General features: G+C 39.1%; 1 non-coding gene across 1 annotated transcript; it reads left to right on the forward strand.

Annotated features, from left to right (window-relative positions):
• Positions 1-8764: 8764 nt before the first annotated feature.
• Positions 8765-8871, forward strand: LOC121212828 (small nucleolar RNA R71). The gene has a single exon (XR_005908202.1). It is a non-coding gene; the product is annotated as a small nucleolar RNA R71 (small nucleolar RNA).
• The last annotated feature ends 202 nt before the right edge of the window (positions 8872-9073 follow it).

Here is a 9073-nt window from a genome sequence, read left to right on the forward strand (position 1 = left end):
ACCGCTTTGGCTACAAGTTCAAACGTTCCATAATGGCCTAAATCCTTCGACTCGACAAATGGTTGACGTAGCTGCTGGCGGAACTATCAATAATAAAATAACTGAAGATGCCTATAAGTTTATAGAGGAGATGTCACTGAATAACTATCAGTGGCAAGTCATGAGGACAAAGCCAACAAAAATAGCCGGCATTTATAACATCGATTCGGTCACCATGCTCTCTAATCAGGTAGAACTCTTAACTAAAAAGATTGATGGTTTTCTTAGTTCTTCACAGGTTCACCCAGTAATGCAGTGCGAAGCAAGTGGAGGTGGAACAAGCCATGCGGAATACCAACCTTATGGCCACAACATGGATAATGAGCAATTAAACTACATGGGTAATAATCATTGACCTCAAAACAATCTATATAGTAACACTTACAATGCAGGTTGGAGGAACCGCCCCAATTTCTCGTTGAGCGGTCAAGGAAATCAAAGACCAAAACCACCTCAGGCTACCAACAACCACCCTACCAACAAGAAAAGAAGTCGAACCTTGAAGAGATGCTCTCAAAGTTTATTTCGGTGTTAGAAACTCATTTCCAGAACACCGGGACAACACTTAAAAATCAACAAGCGTCGATCCAAGGGCTCGAAACTCAGATATGCCAGCTTTCCAAACTAATTTCCGAACAACCACAAGGTGGCTTGCCAAGTAATACTGAACCCAACCCAAGGGAACAGCTCAACGCAATTAATATTCAAGATGAAGGAGTTGTTGAGCCTGAACCAGAATCGAGGAAAGAAACTGTGGTAAGCAAAGGTCAATGTGAGGTAGATAATAATAAAAACAAAACGGTGAATGTCGAATATAAACCTCGTGTGCCATACCCCAACGCGACAAGGAACGACCGCTCAGATGAACAATTTGATAAATTCCTTAAACTCTTAAAAAAATTACACATTAACTTACCGTTTATTGAAGCCCTATCACAGATGCCAAACGCAATGAAATTTTTAAAGGAACTTTTAGCAAATAAGCGGAAGTTGGACGAGGCGTCGTACGTGGAGCTAAACACAGTTTGCTCAGCTATTCCCAAAAATAGACTATCGAACAAACTAAAAGATCCAGGGAGTTTTACAATTCCTTGCTTAATTGGTAGTTTAGATGTTAATAATGCATTAGCTGATTTAGGGGCTAGTATTAACGTCATGCCCAACAAAATGTTTAGGCAATTAGGTCTCGGGAAACCCAAACAAACTAGGATGAGCATTCAATTAGCAGATAAAACCATAAGGTTCCCTAGGGGTATTATTGAAGATGTACTAGTTAAAATCGATAAATTTATATTTCCCGTTGACTTTATTGTTCTAGATATAGAGGAGGATAGCAACACTCCTTTAATTCTGGGAAGGCCCTTTTTAGCAACTGCTAAAATGATTATTGATGTTGGCACAGGTGAACTCACATTCCGTGTGGGAGACGAAACAATCACCTTTCAAGCTCGCAATCCTGGAAACATATCGGGAATTGAAGGTGATCGTTTAACTCATTCTCCTAGATCTGACAATATGGTTCAACCTACTTTACAGGAAATGAGTTTGAAGGAAGCACACGAGTTATTCTCAAGAAATAGTAGAGAACCTGTTCATGAAGATCGAAGATTACAAATCAAGGAACTCGATGAATGGTGGACGCATAAACCAAGAACACCCGACAAACTAAATCTACGACAGAACGAGCTCAATACCTTTCGAAATCAACTTAAGATTGGAGATAGAGTCTTATTAGATGCCGCAGATCCCTACATTGTCGCTACCACACTGAATGAAGAAATCTCTCTTATGGTACTTATTATCTTTCCATTTGGTATGGTCGAGGTAAGGCACCCCAAGTTTGGAACTTTTAAGGTAAACAACACTTGTTTAAAACTTTATTTTGATGAGATTGATGACAGGAATGAGGAGTATAAACTCCTCAAACCACCATGATTATTCAACAGAGAGGTAAGTTAAGCTTAGACTATAAATAAGGGCTTCTCGGGAGGCAACCCGAGCACTAACTGTATTAACTTCTTTAAAAATTTAGTCTTCAACATCTAACTTACTAACAGAACACTTAAATACAAGTTTTCCACAGGGACATGGCCACGAGCACGGGCGTGCTTAGGGCCGTGTGAAAATAGGGTAAAGATTTCCCCAAACACGGGCTGGGATAAAACGCCAGGCCGTGTGACATAGCCGTGGTCGAGCCTACCAAAACAACACGGGCTTGCGGCACGCCTGTGTGGAAAAACCGTGAGCAAACCTGTTAAAACAGCACGGAGGTGTGACATGCTCGTGTCTAACACCCGTGGTCGAACCTGTTAGATTGACACGGGCGTGGGAGAAGCGAACAATGCCAGACACGACCGCACAACATGACCGTGTGCACCCACACGCCCAAGGAACACGGGCGTGTACTAAATGTTAGACGTGCCCAAATTCAAAATTTACGAATCACATGGGCTGAAATTGGGGAACACGGGCGTGTGTCTTGGCCGTGTGGCCCAAAATCTATAAATACCCTGTACTATTCACTTTCTTCCCCATTCAAAAACCCTAACCCTAGCCGCTGCAACTCCACACGGCCTCTCTGCCACACCCATGCGCCGCTTCCCACTTTATTTTTTACACTCAATCTCTTTCCCTTAGCGTTTGTTTACTCCTTTCACTTCTATTTTACTTATTTCTAATGCTTATTATCAACATAATCTTCATATCTTTTGAACTATTTTTCATTTTTCTATCATTTAATTTGTGTTCTTAGGTTAGTTATCATACATTTCGTGTTAAATCAAGTTATTAGGAACACCTCATACCCATGACATTACTATGCTTATTCTCATGCTATTACCATGCCAATGTCTATCATTTAATTTGCATTCCTAGGTTAGTTATCATACATTCCGTATTAAATTGATATTAGGAAAACCTCAAACCCATTACATTTCTATTCTCATTCTCATTGTTATTGTGGTTGAGTTTGCTTCATATTAATAGTCTTGGCTGAAATAGTTAGTTCAAATTCATGCATTTTACTTATTCGAATTCGTTTACCTATTCTTATTATTCTTTACATTACAGGCTTTTAATGTCGTCTTCACGAGGAAAGAAAATCACCGTACCTGCCCCAAAGAAGAGGAAGGGAGCGTCATCCTTCGCGGGTCCAGCCACGAAAATTCGTCACCCTCTCCTGCAGTTCCCCCGAGGGCCCCAAGAAGAGCTTTTCCAAATACTTCAGGCCCGACCCTTAATTGCGGGCCGCTGCATTGACTGGGCTGCCATAGAACAAGTTCAGATGGCTGATGCGATTCGGGCCCTCCTAACCACCGACCCTTGGGAGCTGTTCTTTGGGATCATCGAACCAACATACCTAGAGCTCACGATGGAACTATGCTCAACGTTCCATCTTCAGACCGTAATGACAAATTACGATGATCCCGGCATGGTCCAGTTTCGCCTAGGCGGGTTAGTCTGCCAGCTAAGTGTCCCAGAGTTCGGTGCTGCACTAGGCTTATATACGGAGGAGTTCAAGGAGGAAAATGAACAACATGCTCTCACTCACCACATACATTTTTTTCCCTCAAAGTGCTGGCACACTTTGGCCCCTGGCGCAGCCTCCTACAATCCTAGCCGCTCCAAGGCATCAGTTCTCCCACCATCCCTGAGGTACCTACATGCCATTTTAGCTCACACGATTACAAGGAGGCGAGAGAGCACTGGTGTCATCAACACTCACGATGCCTACTTCTTATGGTGTATGTCGCACGGACACGTCATCGACCTTACCTATTTCATCACCCTCGCGATTCAGCACCAGACGGAGCGGCATAAGAAGGGGGCCATCTCTATTGGCCCTTATGTAATGCGATTGGCTTGACACTTCGGGCTTCTCAACACTGCAGACCAAGAATCATCCTTGACCCTCATTGGCCAGATGTCTCCACAAGGCATCTCAAGCATGCCTAGCACGAGGATGATCAAGAGGCGCCAAGGAACCTACCCTCCTAAATATCGTCTCACTCAATCCACCGAGGAGGAGGCCTACGAGGACATTACTGATGATGTCCCTTCACAGCACAAGGACCCACCATCCCAGCCACCACTACCTTCTCGTCCAGTTCATACGGCGGCTTCATATGCTGACATCTTTGAGTGCCTCACTCGATTCGAGCAGTAGTGTTTTCAACAATTTGACAACATTGATGCTACTCTTTAGTAGATTTGTCAGCACCTCCACATCTCATTGCCAGTCCCACCTCGTGAACCATCCAGCGATGAAGATGTTTAAAAACATTTATTTATTATTTTATGTTTTTAATTTTTATTAAAACTACTTTTTATTTTTATTAGATTTTAGAAATTTTATTTTTAATTATTAATTTTGGTTATTTCTTTTTGAGTAATTATTCTTCTTAATATCCCCTAAAAAGTTCCTGATTTTATCACAGTTATATAGAGCTCTTAAACTCATCATCACATAGGAACTAAAACTCCATCGGGAAAGGTTCTCCACGACTGCCATGTCCTGCTCACCCACGACCATAGCTACAACTAGAGATAATATCCTTTTGGCACAGGACTTATGGCCTAATGAACCTCTACGACCGCCAGAGTATCCTCCTCCACTCTCGAACCGATTACTCTTCAGAACTCCAGTTCGAGGAATTCACCATACAGAAAGTTTCACTTCTCCCCTATCTTATTTTTATATTATAATATCTATCTTCGTACATTGAGGGCAATGTACATCTTAAGTGTGGGGGGTATTTATTTCATTATCAGAAAAATCCCTGAATGACTGCCTTGTTCTCTTAAAAAGCTCTCATATCATATTTAGGATAAATTTTGATTGATTTATGATTTTGATTGATATATCTTGAATTAAAATATAGGCATTTATGCATTGATTGTTTAAACTTTAAGACATTAGAGAATCAAGCATGATAAGTTGATTTTTAAGAATTTAAAATTTTAGGTTGTTTCCCCAAAATTTAGGTATTACTTTGAGTTGGGATTCACAAGTTTTAAACATCAAAAAGCCATAATTTTTGTGAGATTTTTCAGCCTTTTGAGCATCTATTAATTCTTTCATGCTCACTTTTATTATTGCTTTGAGTGCATCAGTAGTGAATTGTTATTCTAGAACTTGCTTGATTATTCATGTTGAAACCACACCATTTGATTTGATATGTCAAAATGGTTAAGGCATTTAGGATTAACCCACTCATGCCATGAAAAGCCTACCTCCACAATTAACCCCTAGTGAACCCCCTTGAGCCTAACAAGCCATTTCTTGTATTACCCTTAATATTAACCTTTAACCCATTATTGTTGAAATCCCCTAAATTAATTTAAGCCCTAGTTTTGTCGAGATTTGAATTGAAATAGTTGCTTAGCTATGTTTTATTCTACTCTATAATTTAATGTGTTTTTAAAAAAAATTAAAAAAAATGTATACATATTAGTAGTGATCTTCTGTTTGTAAAGTTTAGAAGTTAAATTCCTTAGTCTGAGAAAAAGCTCTGTTGTACACAAGTGATGATTAACTCTTTTTCTAGTTAGGTAATTTTTCAATTCAATCTCAATTCTAACGCTTTCTTTCAGCTTGTGACCACACCCCTTAACCAAACCTCATTACAACCCTCTAAAGACCTTTTGATTGATGTATCATCTTAAATTATAGTGGTGAAGATTTGATTTTCATGCAATCCTATAGTAATGACTTTTCATTATTGACTGTTGAGTGCTTCATTTATTGTCCTTAAACACCTCGAGTGATTTGAATGAATCTGTAGTGAGGATGTGAAACTCTGTGGTATTCTGAATCAAAGGTAATTACTTAAATGCGGATAGACACCTATGTTTGCATGATTAAATACTCAACTTGGAATGTTTGAAAATTTTATGTTCTTTTAGTTGAATTCTCAATGTATGATTACCTATGGATTATTCTGAGATATTATCGATAGAAATTATAAGTTGAGAAGAATTTATTTGATTATGAGTTGAGTGAGGACAAGCAAATGCTTAAGTGTGGGGGTATTTGATAAACTGTAATTTATACATATTTTTACCCCATGTTTAACGCATTTTATGGATGATTTTCCATTAGAATTGGTGAACTCGATGCTCCTAATACTTTAATTTCATGTTTTACACTTAGGAGAGCATAGGAGAGCGAAAGGAACGAGAAACGGGCCAAAAATGGAGAAAATGAGCCAAAGTACAAAATCAACACGGCTTGGACCTCCTCACACGGGCAGACCACATGGCCGTGTCAATTTGGCAGGCTCGAGCACGGCCTGAAGTAATCGCACACAGGCGTGTCCCTGCCGAGCCCAAGTTGAGTCCAATTCGGAAAAGGCTAATTTTGAGGGCTTTTAGGCATTCCAAAGCATATAAATACACCCTAGAGAAGGAAGAAAGGGGAGGACAGAGTAGGAGGTAAGGAATTACTCCAAGAAAGCTGATTGATTCATCTCAGAAGTCAGATTCATCATCAAGACTAAAGATCTCTCCTCAATTCCCCTTCAGGAGTTTTGGGTTTTCTTTATGTTTTGTATTCTTTATTATTCTGAGATGTTTTCTTATTTAGTTATGAACTAAATCCCCTAAATACCTAAGGGGAATGAAACCTAAGATGAATCTTGTTATTATTTTCCGAATTGTATGATAAATATTTGACTTGTTCTTAATTATGTGTTCTTAATTCTTGTTTTGATATCCCAGGATACCGATTCAAGATAAGCTCTTATTTAGAGGAGGAATAGACCCTGTTTAAGAGTACATTTGTCATAATTAAGCGGAGTTGATTGCGCGCCTAGACATGGGGTGACAAGATTTTGCCGGATTAGGGTGAAACTTAATAAGGGGATCCATAGATCGAGTTAATGCAACCCTAAAGTGTTAATTAGAGAAAAGTCTCGGTTATTCAATCTAGGGATTAGATGTTATTAGTCTTGAATAGGGATAATAACATAACTTAGGGATCCCCACGGAACAAGTTAAATGAATAAATCGTCCGATTCGGAGCCAGAATAACAAATACAGTTTAGGTGGATTTTTCCTTAGGTATTGTCTTCATTCAATCAATTTTTCCAAAAGAAATTCCCCAATTCCATTCTCTGTGTGTTCTTAGTTTAGATAATTAGTTAGTTAAATCAAAAGCCTCTTTATTCTTAGGCTAGATAATAAAAAGACAGTATTACTAGTACGTTTAGTTCCTTTGGGTTCGACAAACTGGTATTGCTAAAACTATACTACTGTTCGATAGGAACACTTGCCTACATCGCGATAATAGTTAGTTCAAGAATGAGTAATTATAAATATTTAAAACCTATCACGAAATCTCGCTATCAGCTAGCTGGAGTGTCACAGTTGTAGGTCTTACTTCTCCTAACCCTAGCATCTTGAAAATAGATTTAGGCTTCAAGTTGATACTTGCTCCTAAGTCACACAATGCTTTACCACAGTAAGATTTAACAATGTTATAGGGTATCGTAAAGCTTCTTGGATCTTTCAATTAAATGGCAGCTTGTTCTGCAGGAACGCACTGCACTCCTTTGTCAAGGCGACAGTCTCATACTCACTAGTCATTTCTTCTTGGATAGTATATCCTTCATAAACTTCACATAATTCAATATTTCTTCTAAAGCCTCCACCACTGGAATATTGATGTGTAATTGCTTCAGAACACCCAAAAACTTCTTGAATTACACCTCATGTTTCTACTTGTGTTACTACAATTTTTGTGGATATGGAGGCGATGGAACTTTCAGTTGAGCCAGAAAACTCTTCTAAGTAGGTAAATTTGCATCCAAATATGTTAAAGTATCTGAATTCACTAAGTTAGGATTTACTTGTCAGTCTTTTTAGATTCAGATTCCTTTGGTGTAGGAATTTCAACAGCTGGTTGATTCTTCTCAACGGGCTTATCTTCGACCTGAATCAATCGGGGTTTCAGAATTTTACCACTTCACAATGCCACTACTTTGATATGTTCTTTACCCAAATTTCTTAGATTCTCAGTATCGCTCGGCAAGTTTCCCTGTGGTCTATTACGAAGCTCCGTAGCTAACTGGCCTATTTGGTTTTCCAAATTTTTCAATGTTGCTGCTTGGCTTTAGATCAAAGCATTATTCTTTTCCATGTACGCTTTCAACAAGTTCTCTAAATAGTTTGATGCCTCAGCTTGAGGTGGTTTTGGAGCTTGCTGATTAAACCCTTGAGATTGGTTGAGTCTATCCTGCATAAAGTTGTTGTTTAGTCTATTTCCTTGGTTGCTCCAAGAAAAGTTGAGGTGATTACGCAATGAAGGATTCTAGAAGTTGGATTGGGGTCCTTGTCCACTCCTATTTTGATATTGGTTCCCCGCATAGTACACAGACTCGGGATTTGATGGAAAATTTTCAAAAGAATGACCTTCCCCACAGTACACACAGGGAACTACTTCGAACGGACTTGGTGGCTGAGCTGCAAAATTATTAACACTATTAGCGGTAAACTACTTTAACATAGTGAAGTGAGAGCATCAACTTCATGAACTCCAGCTATACGTCTTTCTAAAGCTGTTCGATTTGTTGGTCATTAATAGTTGTTACTCGCAATCCTCTCGATGACTTTATAAGCTCCATTATAAGACCTAGACAAAATTACACCATTTACAAAAGCATCTACCATTAATCTTGTATGTGCATTGAGACCATTATAAAATGTCTCCAACTGGATTCAATGAGGAATCCCATGATGAGAACACTTACGAAGTAACTTCTTGAATCGCTCTCAAGCCTCATACAAAGACTCGTTATCCAATTGTTGAAAAGTTGTAATCTCGCTCTTCAACTTAGCATTCTTGCTAGGCGGGAAATACTTAACCAAAAATATATCTACTAATTCTTGCCATGTAGATATGGAACTTGGTGGCAATAAATTAAGCCATGCTCGTGCTCGATCTCGCAACGAGTACGGAAATAACTTCAACCTTAGTGCATCTTCAGTCACACCAGCTATCTTGAATGAATCACTCACCTCCATAAATAATCGAAGG

Source organism: Gossypium hirsutum, chromosome A13 (assembly GCF_007990345.1).
Source record: "Gossypium hirsutum isolate 1008001.06 chromosome A13, Gossypium_hirsutum_v2.1, whole genome shotgun sequence".
In the NCBI taxonomy this organism is placed as follows: Eukaryota; Viridiplantae; Streptophyta; class Magnoliopsida; order Malvales; family Malvaceae; genus Gossypium; species Gossypium hirsutum.